Consider the following 16643-nt stretch of genomic DNA (forward strand, 5'->3'; position numbering starts at 1 on the left):
TAGGCCGGCCGATCTTGGGAAATTCGATTTATTTAATAATTTGACCACTCTACTTGTGACCTACACACTCAATGTTTGTGGTCGCTACCAGAAATTTCTTAAATAAATTCTCCAGATGAAAGTGAAATTGGTTTTTTTAACAGTTTTCTGATGTATTAGAGATCGTTTCCAATTAAAAGAAATTTTAAATTTATTTTCACTACGTAACTTGAAAGCTGACTTGCATGCAAGTCCTTGCGCGATTTGTCCTTGCGCATTTAACCCGGGTCGTATGTCTCATGTATGTGCCAGCTAGCTGGCATCTCTATCTTATTTGCTTTGCTTCATCGCAGCTAACATCGCAGCGGATCGATGATTTGCGGGCCCCACTGACAGATGCTATGTTATGCGTATGAAAAGTGGCGGTGATATGCTATCTCGTTTATACACACGCTGAGATGTTAACCCTTGAAACATGGCGGGATGCCATCTAGCTGGAATGTGCTACAGTCATGGAGAAAATAATAAATACACTTTTTGTGTTGGATAATTTTTCGTATTTGCGCACTGATTTTAATTGTTGTATGATGTTATTGCCTGGGCGGTAAAAAATTAGAATCGGTCGGCGATAGTAGATCCGCAAATGACAACCGCAAAAGACAACCGCAGCTGCCAAATTCGTAATGACTGAAGGAAATCGTACTGATGGTTAGCAAAAAGTTCGATTTTGAAGTAGAATACTTCTCTCAGGAAGTTCGACTACATAGGGATGTGAAATGAAAATCTAAAACCGAAAAAAGTGAAAAATATGTCCAATTTCAAATGCTAATAAATCGGTTAGTATTTGATGGATTTCCTTTGATCTTGCAGCAATAGATTGGAAAATCTTCTAAGATTTTTCCCAAAAGAAGATAATTCTAATTTTATAATTCACACTATTTTACTATTGAAAATAGTCAAGCCTTGTCAAAACGAAAAAATCGACCTCTGATTGGTCGTTATATAATTGCTTCCCAAGCACGGTCGACAGAATCATATACCTTGCAATTGAAAACATGCTATTTGGCTTATATAAGAGCCTGTTTCAGCCTAAGCCGCTCATAATAGTTCTAGACAGCGACAACAGCAGCCGTCCTTCCTTAGCAGCAGCACTAGCCCGTCTAATTTGCTGAATGTGAAAAAGCTTCCACAGTGCATGTTGTCCGTGTATCTCAATTCCCCCCACTGTTAGAGCAGCTCAAAGGTTGCGATCAGCAGTGGGTTGCGCCTGTGGCTGCCTTCAAATCAAACAAATCACTTGCCCTGTGGTTTGTCACCACGTCTCAGGCCTCTGCCAGGCTTAACACCAACGCGAGCGATCGGGCGAAATTTTTGCCGTACATCAGCCGGCACTTCCTCTAAAGCGGCATCCATAAATTACGTAACGCTCGTAGGGGGGAGGGGGAGTATACTCGGGCGTTACGATTTGTTACACAGGTAAGGGGGGAGGTGAGTTCAGCGTTACGTAACGAAAAATCTCTGGAGAGACTCTCAAAAACGAGCATTTTTATCAAGGAAATCCTTCTGCAGCGTTACGTAATTTTTATGGGGGGGAAGGTGTTGGCGTTACGTTTCGTTACACATGGGGTGGTGGGGTCCAAAAATTGGGTTTTTTGCGTTACGTAATTTATGGATGTCGCCTAATGGAAAAGTTGGATCATTTTGTTCAGAAGAATTTTACTGTCGGTAATATTACAGAGATGCGATTGCATTATATCCGATATGGAATTGAACAATTGTTCTTTTAAGGACAAATAAAACACTTAATTTGAAGAGTTAATAACTTTGGGTACCAGTAGCAGTATGGTAACAGCCTCAGCGGTAGGTGCAGCCGGTACTTCCCTGAGGCCGACGTTATAAGGAAGTAAATGGAAGCGGCACGGCGAAACAGTTCGGGTGTGCTTAGACGCGCGTCATTTTTCGTTGTTGATATTATTCCCCACATGAAACGACGCGCTTTCGTACGATAGCGGCGGTATTAGCGGTAGGTGCATTTGCCAACACTTACTCCAGTAAAGCCGTGTCTAATTTTCAATGTGAAAACACCTTTCTATTGTGTTGGCCGTGCGCATTAGGCCTCTGCCAGGCTAAACGCGGAAAGCGGCGCTAACCGATTCGCCCGGCCGTACGTTAATGTACAGCCGTAAGTAGAGTTGTACATTAACCTACGGCCGGGTGAATAGAATAGAACTCCTAACTACGATGCCGTTCCTGAATGCGAGACCACTATTTTCCTGCTAGCGGAGCAGCCTTGCCGGTTGAGGGTTTCGGCCTTCCTCCGGTGAAGCTCTGCCTTATTTCGGTAACTACACAAGCATTCTGGATTTTGGCAATCAAAACTTCTGCTGGCTGTCTGATTTTCAGTGTGAAAACAGCCTTTGACTTTGTAATCAGAGTGCCTGATCACGATTTGGTAATATTGTTTGAATTAAATGTTTACAAAATTTTACAATATTCCTCTTTCTCCCATTCAACAAAACAGGTAATACGATGCCTTCGTCATACGCAAGTTCACCACTCCCGCTATCGGCGTAACACAAAGATGCAATCAGCGTCATATCCGATTTTTTTTTCAACAACAAACTGTCCTTTTTAGGACAACCAAACAAATGAATTGAAGATTTAAAATTTTCTCGTTCTGAGCTTTAATCACAAGTTAATTATCTTAATTTGAATTCACATGTACATATACTCTGACTGTTGAAACTTGTTTGCGCCGCAAAGGGTTTGTACTTTTCCTGTTCAGTGAGGTCGTATTTATATGTGCAAACTGAAATTGAGTAGTACTTCAACTTCATTTGCACAGAATTTTCAATACTGCCAATGAGCGGTCAACATTTATTTACTAGAAAAAATGACTGACACGCAAGCAGCCGGGTTAACTCTCTTGTAAAAGTATTCTACTTCAACCTTGCGGTCGTGGCTTTGCACACAACCCTCCTGTGATTTTTTTTAACTTCGCGGTGTTATTTAGACGATGATATTTTTTTGCATAATATTATTTAAAAAGCTTTAGCATAACTTTTTGAAACAGTTGCAGATAGTTGTAAAGTTCTCAAGTTTAGGAAACAAAAAAGAATAACTGTTAATTATAATGCAACAGGCACAGATGATTATATTTGTATTGTTCGTGATCAATATCGGCTAAATCTGTCACTTTTTCAGCGAGTGATAATGAGAACGACGTTTCGACTGGAGTGATAGTACTTGCCATAGATTTTAGCATGGCATCATACTCTTCAAGTTTATTTTCCAACGCAGTGATACGGGTATTAAACATGTTCATGCCTGCAGACACAGTAGTGTAACTATCTCTCAGCATCTTCACTTCGTTTCCGAAAAACTCTAACACATTCTGAGCAACCTTAAGATCTTTCTGAGCACCGTGTATAATTGTTTCCGAGTGAATTGGAACTGAGCGGAAAAGACGAACAATATTTTCCGGTATACCTTTGGCAATATATGTCTGCTGTTGATGCTCTGGTTTTTTCAGTATGTAAGTTGCCCAAATCGACCAATTGATCTTATCTGAAACGTAGTACATACTGTAACGAGATTTCAGTTGGTTTATCATTTCCGATAACGCTACGTTAGAAGGTGCTCCAGCTCTATCTGATTCTGCGGGGGTGATGAGTTTGGCTCTGACTTTTTCCCAAATACGAAGCGTTGTAACGGAAATAGAATAACGGTATACATACAGAAACAATTCTCGATCCAGCCACCCTTGGAGCAAAGTTGTTGTTAGTGATGAAGGAGTGTAGTATCGTTTTGATATTTTGTCAAAAAAAGATAAAAAATTATCCGCCTCTGCAATGGTCGGTTTTCCCGTTTAAAAAGGACGTCAATGTTGTCCGATGATGATCCAGATGACGATGGCTTATCTGAAACTGAGAATTGCACCTCTTGCTTGATAAAAGGACAACAGTATTACCAGATTTGCCGCCTTATTCCATTAACGTCATCAGATGACACCTCCAAATCGCCAAGCGGGTCAGCTCTCTTCTGCGTTCTGAAATTTTTGGCGTAAACTATGACTTTGATTTTGAAAATTACGTCGCATAGTTTCGCTTTCTTCTTTGGTTCCTGTGAATAAAGTTAAGGAAAGCTTGAAATATGCTCCATTTAAACTACCGAAACAAACAGCCTACATCTGCTTCATCGTATTCTGGTTCAGCAATATCTTGCAGCTCAAGCAACTCGTAATCCACATCCTTTTCCAAGTTAGTGTAATCAAAAGAATCGTCTGAGGTCACTTCTGGATCATATTCAATAATATCAGACATTTTCAAAAACAAGAAACAGTCTTGCAATTTTGAATCGAATGGTGAATAGTAAGCTTACTGCATTTGAGACTTGCTGTAAATACAGAATCGTGCTGCCAGAATCGAAGTTTGTTTTGATTTTGACAAGGGTTGCCAAAAACAGGTAATTTAATTTTGGTTATTGTTAACAACGTCCTGAAGAAAATAAAATAGATTTGGCAACCAAGAGGGGCATTTGTTTTAAAAGTTGCGGTTCACAACGTGGTGGATAAATTTCAGTGTCACTCACAGTATTTGCTGCTCATTCTCTTCGCAGCCCAAACGTATAACTCAAACGAAGATATCGAAAATTTCTTGGCAATCAACGACAGAAAATTGCGATCGTGTTCGTTGAATTTTACTATGGCAGAAATTAGAAGAGAAGTGTTACATAAACATGCATCGTCAAATACCATTATGCATTGCATGTATGGCTATTATTGCCTTGGAATGTCTAAATGTAAATTGGCAAAAATATACGGAAAGCATCCAACTACTATCACAAACTGGGTAACACGGTACGAAAGTGAAGGTATTTATAGCAGAAAAAAACGTGAGAAGATTTTTCGAAAGTTCCCTGTTGATCAGCGACAGTGGATTTTAGCGAAATATAACGAAACTCCTTCATTTTACCTCGATGAATGCAAAGTATTGTTTGAACAGCATTTTTCGACTGTTATCAGCAAAACATCGATAGCCAGTATTTTGCATGCCTCAGGGTATACATGGAAAACATTGGAACGACGAGCTATTCAAATCAGAGATGCAGATATTGTAAACTACTATTTTGAGTTATCGTCACTTAACTGGGATATACATCAACTGATTTTTCTCGACGAGGTTTCTTTTGATTCCCGCGACATTCTTCGGGATAAGGGTTACGGCCCAATAGGACAGCGAATTTTGTTTCGAGGAGAATTTAAACGACGCTCAAGGACATCTCTTCTATGCTATCTAGGCCAAACTGGTTTGCAGGAAACTTTTATTACAGATGGAACTTTTACAAGGAAAATTTTTTTGAATGCTGCAGAAAATTTGCGAATAGCGGTAAAGTTTGGCAATATCCAGGGTTTCATCCAGTCTGGGTTATGGACGGAGCACGCATCCATTGCCATAGAGCAATTGTTGAATACTTGCGCAGTTTGGGAATACATGTGGTGTTTCTGCCTGCGTATGCTCCATTCTATAACCCGATTGAATACCTTTTTGGCTACATCAAGAAGTATCTCAAACGCTCCTATATCGAAAACAGTTCAATTGAGTTGTCGGTTGTCATTTCAAATGCTCTTGAACATTTCAAACAATATGATTTTACAAAAGTGTTTAGAAAGTGTGGTTATAAATCAGGTGGTGTATTTGATGCCAGTATCGGATTGAACGCAAATAACAGATGATTATGTTGAATAAACATATTTCTAAATTTTCAATTACATTATTGCTTCATCTAATTCATAAATCATCCCATTTCGTTTTAAACATAAGCATCCAGTGTTTTGGTAAAAAAATGAAACTCATCGAATTGCTTCGTCATGTTTTCTGTCAGTGTTCTCAATCTGGCAGCTGCGGTTGTCATTTTTATTTTCCGCTGTATTCTAGATTTCAACTTTACCAGCAATATGTTACGTCATTATGATCCGCAGACACTCTTTTTAAAAGAGGCACGGAGAAATGACTGAAGAATTTTTTTCGTCAGTGATTCCGAAAAATTTGTGCGTGAGTTAGTGTTTTTAAAGTGGCAACAAAAATAAATACTCTATTGAAATATATATACAAAACAATCCAAATTAGCTTCATTTCTCTACATATCGTTAGCAAAGTGACCTTTAACGTTACAAAACTCACTTTCAAAATTTCGTGGCTTGTCCTTTGTTTTGTAAAGCCATATTCAATCTTCCGGGTATGCTTACCACCAGGTTTTCACGAGTAGAAGCTGAACTAGCATTTCACACTGCCTGTCCGACGTTCCATAAGTCTGTTTGATTCTTTGGATGATGCTTTGCAACCTAGACTTTCCCAATCTTCCATAGAATTTCTAAAGGATTTGAATTAAAAGTCTGCGCTGGTCAAACTAATAATTTTATATTTTCGTTTGAAAATCATTTTCTTGTTTTCAATGCTGTATGTTTAGGATCGTTACTCTCCAACGAAGAAGCATGTTTTCTTTGGCATACGGAAGCATTGCGCTACGTAAAATATCTACACAGTCGTTGATATTCATAGTTTATGTTATAAAATCAATGGGTTCCATACCAGCATCAGAAAACAGTATTACACCGTTTTGTGGTCACTTCCAAATTTTACTACTTTCGTGGTTAATTGTGCTTTGAAGGCAGTTTTCACCGGTCTTCTCTCCAGGTGCTGACCGTTTGAAACAAAAAGGTTGAATTTCGACTCATCCGACCAAAACATGATGTGCCGTTTAGTTGCACCCTAATCTAAAAACTTTTTAGAAAATTCAGTTCTTGCCAAAATGTGTCGCTTTTGAAGTAGAATAAAGTTTCCTGTGTACCTAGGTGGTCGATTTTGCTTCCATATGTCGAAGAAAACATGCCACTTTGCTGGATCTCTATGCAGTATAACGATCCTAAACATACAGTATTGAAAACACGAAGATGATTTTAAAAACGAAAAAATTAAATTATTAGTTTGACCAGCGCAGACTCCTAATTTAAATCCTTTAGAAATTCTATGGAAGATTGGGAATGTCTAGGTTTCATCATCCAAAGAATAAAACAGACTTATGGAATGTCGTACAGGCAGCGTGAAATGCTAGTCCAGCTTCTACTCGTGAAAACCGGGTGGTAAACATACCACGAAGATTGAATATGGTTTTACAAAACACAGGTCAAACCACAAAATTTTGAAAGTGAGTTTTGTAACGTAAAAGGTCACTTTGCTAACGATATGTAGAGAAATAAAGCTAATTTGAATTGTTTTGTACATATATTTCAATAGTGTATTTATTTTTTTCGCCACTCTAAAAACACTAACTCACGCAAAAAAATTTTGGAATCAGCGACAAAGAAATTTCTCCAGTTATTTCTCCGTTTCTCTTTAAAAAAGAGCGTCTGCAGATCGTAAAGACGCAACATAACATCGTACAACAATTAAAATCAGTGCGCAAATACGAAAAATCATCCAACACTGCAAGTATATTTATTTTTTTCTCCATGACTGTATAATGGTATACTTGTAGCATAAGCATTCTTCTTCCGCTATTTCCCCTCCCTTATAAACCTTCCTATCTGCGCTAGTATTAGTGGTCGATTTCACTAATACAAGTTTAATTTTGGTTGCAAATTGTAACCTGCGCGGTTGCAATTTCAGCATCGAGTGGAAATTTACCTAATTTTGGGTATTACCGCGGGAGAGTGTATGAATAAAAATTACCCTCACTTGAACACCCCCGCAGCAGCGTGTACCCAACATGACAACTGTCACCACTTGCGCTGAATATCGTTCACATAAATTTGTTTATTTTCGTTTAAATTCGTTCGTTTTTCCGTTTGTGAACGATATTGTCGCGTTAGATAGGTTCGATAATTTTTATGTCATGTTTGTGGTATAATTGTTAGGGATAGATAGGCCGGTTTTTTCCTCTAGCTGCGAAAAAGTGGTGCTGAATCCTGTCTCGGCGGGTTTATTGTGGTCGGCAGCCATCGCGGGATGATCAGTTTAGCCTCGACCACGGTGAGACACGCGTCGTTTTGTTTACGTTTCTGTGCGCGTTTTTTTAACTTAAATTTTTACAGTTTTGTCTGGCAAAAAAGCGAAGGTTGTGCCGCTTTGTGTTGTGTAAGTCCAACGAAGGTTGTCCCGTTGGCCCGTGGATCGTGTGCTATTGTTGTGTGTTGCTCGCCGGATTGGTGAGCAGTGTTTACTACCCCGGCTAATCAAAAAGGAGCGGAAAACACCACCCGCCGAAGACCATCGTTGCAGCTGCTGGTGGATGCCGCTATCTCGGGAGCAGCTTGGAAGAAGCACCAGACGTCTCCATCAGTAGAATAGGAGAAGCCACTTACGACAGCTGGAGGAAATAAACCCGATAAGTTTTTATTTTATTTATTTTGTTTGTTTTCCCCTTCAGTGTTCTAGCAAAGATCCGAAAGTCCGTTAGAGGTATCTGGCCGCCCTGTAATGGTTTCGCCGGGCAAATTTTCGTGTGTACAGGGTGACCCCCTGTTACAAAATAATCAACACGCTGGTAGTAACAAAAAATTTCCTCCTGTCCCGAGCTTTTATTCGAGTTGTAAGCCGATTTTTAGTTTTATTTCATCTGGTTTTCCACTAAAACAAAGTTTGTTAAAACAGGTAACGCTAATGAACCAGGATTCATAAGTGCAATATTTTTCGAAATTGAATATCAGCTGATTTTTTGGTTGAAAACAAATCGATTTTATTTGGATACAGACTAAGCCTGTGTTGGTGAGATCTGGCGTAGAAAGCTCTATTTGCCTCATTGAATGAAATTCACCACTAATCTCAGAGGAAAAAGGGTAAAACGCAAAAAACTGTGTTCGGCAGGATGGGGTAAAATGTGCATTTTTCGGTTTTTTATTTTTTTCAACACCCCCGAAAAAAAATTTATAAGGATCAGTTTCAAAAATTAAATGATATCGTTTGAGCGAATAAAAATTTTTAATTAGTTAAGAAAATTAATTAAGAAAATGCAACTATTGTAAAAATGAGTAATAGTGAATAAAATAAGATAGGTTGAAAATTATCAAGTATACAATTTATTATTCCCTTCCTCACAATGTTCGGACAATCGATACTATCTAGAAGCTTCGTAAGGCATTCAGGCTGTATTAAAATGTCCCATTCACCGCATACTTTCTTATAATATTATTAATGCGTAAGGCTCGACGTGTTCTTTATGTGGGGAAAATATCACAAAAATGTTTTAGCCACTCAGGATTTGTGTGGTTGAGGCAATGATGATTGTTTCGGGCCTTCAAAGTTATAAATGGAACAAATAATCTCCACTGCCGAAACAAATAGACGTTAAGTGTAAACTTTTATCGCAGGATTCTATAGAGGTTCACACATAACATTGACATGTATTTTTACTGAGTGTAACAATTCACAATCAACATTCCCAAGTAACCATAAGCATTAAGAGATTGCATTTTATCAGCACTAATTCAGCCTTGTTAACAGGGCTGCTGAATATCACTTCGTTGCATTCGTATTTATTCATTATTGCCGAAGCACAACAACACGTGGCAACAGTGTATTCACTCAGCAATGGAAACAACGCCTATAGTGAACTGAACTGTTATGAGTGGCTTGTGGGCGATGAATAGTTATTAAAACGTAATATGATTACCTTCGTGTTTGATTCGTATTGGCTACGATTTACTCAAGTCATCCGAAGCGATACTGAGCGATCGGATGGGAATACATCGTTTCAGAAGCCTTTGTGACTCAGATCAATGCCGAAGAATATTCACCGTGAACGGTATTCCCAATCGCAATGATGCTTCGGGGCGAATCCAAATGAAAAAAATCACAAGAAGGTTGTATGCAAAGCCACGACCGCAAGGTTGAAGTAGAATACTTTTACAAGAAAGATAACCTGGCTGCTTGCGTGTCAGTCATTTTTTCTAGTAAATAAACGTTGACCGTTCATTGGCAGTATTGTAATTTCTTTTGTCTGATATTTTGAATGAAGGTCATTGGATATTTTTAAATTTTGTGCAAATGAGAAGTTGAAGTGCTGCCGAATTGTAATATGCACATTTAATACGACATCATTAAACGGGAACGGAACAAAGGCTACGGTTATGCAGAACGCGAATGCCGGCGCGATGCGATTCGCCTTACCGTGGTGAAATGTACAGCTCTTTTTAAGGCGAAGTAGAGCTATACATTTCAACAGATTTCGTCTTGCCGAATCGCATCGCGCCGTTATTTGCGTTCTGCATGACCGTAGCCAAACACTAAGCGACGCAAACACGTAATAATAGTCAGAGTATGCATGTAGATGAAGATAATTAACTTTGGATTATAGCGCAAAACGAGAAAATATTAACTCTTCAAATAATCATTTGTGTTCTTCAAATTTCAGTTGTTCAATTTAATATCCAATGAAATGTTTGTTTATTATCTGATGAAGCTCTTATATAGGCCAAATGATGCATTCCCAATTTACTAGGTCCATAACGCTGCCGACCGTGCTTGGGAAAGCGCGGTATAACGACCAATCAGAGGTCGAATTTTGTATTTTGACAAGGCTTAAGAGTTTTCAATAGTACAATAGTTCGAATGATAAAATTGCAATTTCATGCATTTGGTAGGAATCTTAAAGATTTTCTAATCGATTGCTGCAAAAACGAAGGAAATCCATCGAAAACTAACCGATTTATTAGCATTTGAAATTTTTCTCACTTTTTTCAGTTTTAGATTTTCATTTTACATCCCTATGTAGCCGAACTTCCTGAGAAAAGTATTCTAATTCAAAATTAAATCTTCATTAATTCATTTGTTGTTCTTATAAGGACAATTGTTCAATTTATCATTGATAGTGAGGACTAAGGCGCACGGTCAACACAATGAGAAAGGTGTTTGCACATTGAAAACTAGACACGGCTTACTGGAGGAAGTGTTGGCAAATACATCTACCGCTAATACCACCGCTATCATGCGAAAGCGCGTCGTTTCATGTGGGGAATATCAACAACGAAAAATGACGCGCGTCTAAGCATAACCCTAACTGTTTCGCCGTGCTGCTCCCATTTAACTTTACATCGGCCTCAGGGAAGTACCGGCTGCATCTGCATCTACCGCTGAGGCTGTCACTATACTGCTATTGGTACCAAAAGCTATTAACTCTTCAAATAAGGGTGTTATTTGTTCTCAAAAGAACAATTGTTCAATTCAAAATCGGATTTACGCAATCGCATCTCTGTAATATTACCGACAATAATATTCTTCTGGACAAACTGATACAACTTTCCCACTAGGCCTCTGCCATAATAGACGCGAAAAGCGACGCGAACCGATTCACTCAGCTGTAGGTTAATCTACAGCCATCAGTAGAGCTGTACATCAACCTACGGCCGAGCGAATCGGTTCGCGCCGCTTTTCGCGTCTACTATGGCAGAGGCCTTAGGAAAGTTGCTGGCTGATGTATTCACTTCATGCAAGCCTGCTGCTGATGCTTCCCGCTACCACACTGAAACAGCATTTTAGTGAAGGGAGTGTCGTTGCATCAGCTGACCCTGCTACTATCGATGCTGATATACCCGCTGCAACAGCTACGCTATGCATAGCCATGCCACAGTTGTGGCCGCTATACGCTGGCCCAACTGCTGAGCAACTGCAACGCTATCCGTAGCCATGCCACAGTTGTGGCCGCCATTGGTATCCGCTGTACCTGCATCTGCTGGCCCTGCTGCTATCGATGGTGAGATCCGCTGAAACTGCTACGCTTATTCGCAGCCATGCCACAGTTGTGGCCGCTATCCACTATCGATGGTACCCACTGCTCGCTCCCGCTGCTGCTAAGGGAGGACTGCTGTCGTCGCTGTTCAGAACTACTATGAGCGGCTTCGACTAAAACAGGCTCTTATATAGGGATGAAAATAGGAATGAATTATTTTACGTACGTGGTGGAATGATATAACTTGAAAAATATGTGTGACTTCATTCTGGTTCAGAGCGATCATTTGATAAGCTCCACCTCTTTTTTCAGTTTCTAAAGTTTTTCCTCAGTTTCGTAGCACGGATGCACAAAAATGATTTCTTGTCGAGCCGGACCGATAGCACTATCATTGAAGCAACAAAATAACATGTTTTGTGTCGTGTTGTGCAGCTTGGTTGAAGAAAATGTTCCCGTCCCCATGTCGCATGTGAGCAGCTTATTGCGTTCAGTAGACAGTAGATAGTGTATCCAGCGAATAAACACCGATGGTGCTCTCACACACGCAACGGTTTTAACCCGTATCTTATTGCGGTTTGTAACATCAAGCGATTTCGTTTGCTCGCTGTTGCGTGTTGCATCATGTTGCAACTTGGCAGCTGGGAGACCAAGATTGTGGGAAGCGGCAAAATGCTGAGAGATAGCACAAGCCTTTTCGCGGGAAGTTAGCAGAGTTTCACTATTCACTATTAATGGTGGGATGGGTTTTGGTTTGTTCTTTAACACTTTAGCCACACGCCAAAATGGCCGTGAGCAGTTGGGCAAATTACGTAAATTCGATTGCAAACTGTCTGTTTTTCACTTTCTCCAGACGTTCTTGAACGATTTTTGTTAGCTGTCTAGCGTAGAATCGGTGCCTAGGGTTGCGGGTACGTTGATATTGCCCTCTCAGCGAGTTTCGCAAGGAAATTATGCGCTTGGTGTTATCGTCGATTTGCGCAAACTTACGTGTCACTGGAACAGATGGGATGTAGCGGCACTCTGCTTCCTGGATGACGTCTATCATGGGCTTTAGAGTACGATCGATGTCTCCAGTGCTGTTCAGAGTGATGTCCGCATCAAGATGGTTTTCAACATACCGCTGCCCCAATTTGCACGATGGTAATTTCTTCGTTGTTGAACTTGGCGCCGCTCTACGTTAGCACCAATCTCAGCGATGACCGGAAGATGATCCGAGGAGAGCTCTGTTATGGTTTTCGGAATCGAAAATCGATCGGTGATGTTGGTCAGAAAAATGTCAAGCTTGGAGCCTACACCACCAGGAGAGATGTACGTTGGCAATTCCGGATGAGCGGGATAGTAATATCCAGCTTCGGAATCTTCTACGATGATGTTACCATTTGAGTTGCACCTGGAGTCACCCCAAGCGGAGTGGCGAGCATTGAGACCACCTGTGATGACGAAATTGCCTCCTCTTCTAGACAGCTTTTGGATGTCGTTCTTCAATTTCACCGTGGTTCCATTTGCCCGTCGAGACTTTTCGGACAATAGACCGCAATAAATGTGAGTGGTCCATCAGTGGTGGTGATTTCGATTCCTACAGCTTCGACAAAGGTTGTGTTGAAACTCGGTAGTGATTTGTATGGTAGTCCTCTCCTTATGGCGATTGCAACCCCGCCCCCAGCTGAGGTTGTGCGGTCCAGTCTGACTACCGAGTGTTCCGGCAGGCAGAAGTTTATGTTCGGCTTCAAATGTGTTTCGGTTATTGCAGCGACATCGATGTGGTGTGTGTTCAGAAAATGTAGAAGTTCTAACTTCTTGTTGGCCACAAAGCGGGCATTCCAGTTAAGGATTCGAAAGAATGGATCCGTGACGGTAGTAAAAAGTCATCATGACCGCAATCTGTTCCTGGTTGGTGCGACAAGCCTTTGTTTGCTGATCGAGTTTGAGAAACAGCGTAGCTAGCTGTTCCATCGAGTACAAATTGCTACTTGCTGGGGGCATGCTGGCAGCCTGTGCATAACTCAAAAATCCGGGGGGGTCCTGGCTAGGAACACCACCAGTTGGAGGAGGTGGAAACGGCAACGTACTTGAAGTCGCTGGCGGGGTTGGTGTAACGCTAGGTTGTACACTTTTTCTATTCGACGGTCGCTGGCGATTGGCAATTTCACTTCGAATTTTGATAAATTCTGCTCGTTTTGGACAGGAACGGCTGTTCGTAGCATGCTCTTTGTCACAGTTGAGACACTTGATTTGTTCGGCTTTCTCAACAAGACAATCCACTGTTCGATGCGGACCTGCACATTTCATGCAGCGACTCTTGATGTGGCAATTCTTTGTGCCATGTCCATAGTTCAAGCAGTTGGAACACTGCGTGACATCGCGATAAATCGATTTGTATCGCTCCCATTGCACGATGATGTTGAATAGGGCGGTGATTGTTTTCACTGTGCTCAGTGTAGTTGAACCCCTGGTCAGGTGGATCAAGTATAACCGATCACGATACTTGATGGCTTTGTTGTGTCTTATCATTTTGTATACTGCTTCCGCTTCTAGGCCACAAGCGACAAGCTCCGTTTTTAACTCGTCCAGTTCCAATTCCGGTAAACCACGCAGTACAACTTTGAATGGTTTTGTGGCTGCAATATCGTGAGTAAAATACTCCGCTTTTGTTTGCTTCAGGTAATACTGCCTCTACTGCCTTGTAATGGAACGACGATTTTGTAGCCGTCCGTGCATAGCCTCAGGGTAGCTATCAGCCCTTTGCTGATAAGTTCATTGATGTGTTGCCTTAGTCCAGGCGGGAAACCTTTTACGTAGAAAGGCGGCATATTCTCCTTCTTTTCCGTTTTCTCGATAGTTTGGTCAGCCAGCGATGCAAACTTGTTAGCAGCTAGTAGAGGTGGGCAATCCGCTCACGAACTGATCTAAAGTGCTGGTTCTTCAAAGTGAGTGAGTGATCTATCGCTCTTTTTTAAAGAGCGGTAACTCACACCTTACTTCAAGCGAAAAGCTGAAGCCGATGTTGTTGATTAGACACCGCAAGCGAGAGCCATATGAATGTTTTACACCCCAAGCGCAAAGCGGCGTGCGACACTGCAATAGAACTCCCAGAAAATAGCTACCGCCGGCTGCCCGCTCTCCTATGCATAACCATCCACCCGCCGTGGGAATAAAAATAAAATCTACTTGCCACAGTTCACACACAGCACACGGGCTGGCTAATGCCGGGACGCAAACGAAAAGAGCGAAAGAACTGGTTCACTGATCTTTTGAATCTATCCAGACAACCCGCTCCCGAGCTGATCAGAAAATCAGTTCTTTAAAAGATCGAAATCTTCTGATCGCGAGCGGATTGCCTGCGAGCTGAACAAAAGAGTCATCGGAAGAACCAGTTCTTCTGAGAGCGAAAGATTTCGCTCTTTCAAAGAACTGAATCTTTTGATCAGCCGGCGAGCGGATTGCCAGATCAGTGAATCAGTTCTTTCGTTCTTTTCGTTCCACATCCATTCGTGTGCGTACTCGGCGTTAGTCAACCCGTGTACCTGTGCATGGACTGTTGCAAGTTGTTTTTTTGCATGCTCTTGCGGCTGGCTGGTGGCTGGGTGATGAAAAATGCAAATCATGCATATCAGGGCAGACGTTTGGTTGCAGCTCGTTTCTGGGAGTTCTATTGTTATTTTGCGCGCGACCTTGCGCTTGGCAAATCGGGTGTAAAGCTTTCACCTGGCTCTCGCTTGCGGTGTCTGATAATTAGCTACACTGATAAAAACCAAAAATTATGTAGGAACGAAAAGAGAAATAGTTCATCTTAGTGAGCGGAACCGCTCTGATCCGCTCACTATAGTGAATCATTTTTCCCACCTCTAGCAGCTAGTTAGTATTTTCTTGGCGATTCCATCATCCTTTTCAGCAGGGTCACGAGGACGCTTATTGTTTTGCTCCTTACTGGAACCCGTTTTTCCCATTTCGTTGGGACACGACAACGTACTGTTGTATAACGAATGCGATAGGTAAAATAAACGAATGCGATAGGTAAACTAAAACTTTCAGTTGTTGTAACAAACACGTCTGTACACACCAAGCGTGAGACTAAGAATATAAGCGGCTCCGGCTGAAACAGGCTCTTATATAGGGATGAAAATAGGAATGAATTATTTTTCGTAGGTGGTGGAATGACGTAACTTGAAAAATATTTGTGACTTCATTCCGGCTCAGAGCGATCATTTGATAAGCTCCACCTCTTTTTTCAGTTTCTAAAGTTTTTCCTCAGTTTCGTAGCACGGATGCACAAAAATGATTTCTTGTCGAAACGGACCGATAGCACTCTCATTGAAGCAACAAAATAACATGTTTTGTGTCGTGTTGCGCAGCTTCGTTGAAGAGAATGTTCCCGTCCCCGTGTCGCATGAAAGCAGATTATTGCGTTCAGTAGACAGTTGATAGTGTATCCAGCGAATAAACACCGATGGTGCTCTCACACACGCAACGGTTTTAACCCGTATTTTATTGCGGTTTGTAACATCAAGCGATTTCGTTTGCTCGCTGTTGCGTGTTGAATCATGTGACAACTTGGCAGCTGGGAGACGACGAAATTCTGTTTACGCTGATTGATTGAATCGTTTCATATGAGCTCTGCATAGTCGAACTAACTGCTTTTGTGAATGCGTTCTAACAGGGCAGTTTATTATTCAATATCGGTTATGCTGATCGCAGCGTTTGCGCTGCCCCTACAGTGGGGAGTTTACTAAATAAAGTAAAAATTAGACAACTACAACAGAATTTGATTGCATCCCGCACAGAATGTTTGCTTGTGTTGATGCCAGAAAACTATTAACCTTCAATTATTTTTTTATTTGCCTTCAAAAAAGCATGTTGCGGTTCAAAATCGGTTGCTAATTACAACCTTTGAGCTGCCCTAACATTGGGGGAATTAAGATACACGGACAACATGCACTGTG

At 41.1% G+C, this 16643-nt stretch overlaps 1 protein-coding gene and 1 long non-coding RNA gene across 3 annotated transcripts in view; one reads left to right on the forward strand and one right to left on the reverse strand.

Moving 5' to 3' along the window:
• The window catches only part of LOC129717838 (proton-coupled folate transporter-like), a 117258-nt gene that overhangs the window by 73669 nt on the left and 26946 nt on the right, over positions 1–16643 (reverse strand). The gene's annotated exons all lie outside the window — the stretch shown is intronic.
• On the forward strand, positions 7752–8384 carry LOC129717848 (uncharacterized). Its single transcript, XR_008726759.1, has 2 exons — positions 7752–8009; positions 8072–8384. It is a non-coding gene; the product is annotated as an uncharacterized LOC129717848 (long non-coding RNA).

Source organism: Wyeomyia smithii, chromosome 1, assembly GCF_029784165.1.
Source record: "Wyeomyia smithii strain HCP4-BCI-WySm-NY-G18 chromosome 1, ASM2978416v1, whole genome shotgun sequence".
In the NCBI taxonomy this organism is placed as follows: Eukaryota; Metazoa; Arthropoda; class Insecta; order Diptera; family Culicidae; genus Wyeomyia; species Wyeomyia smithii.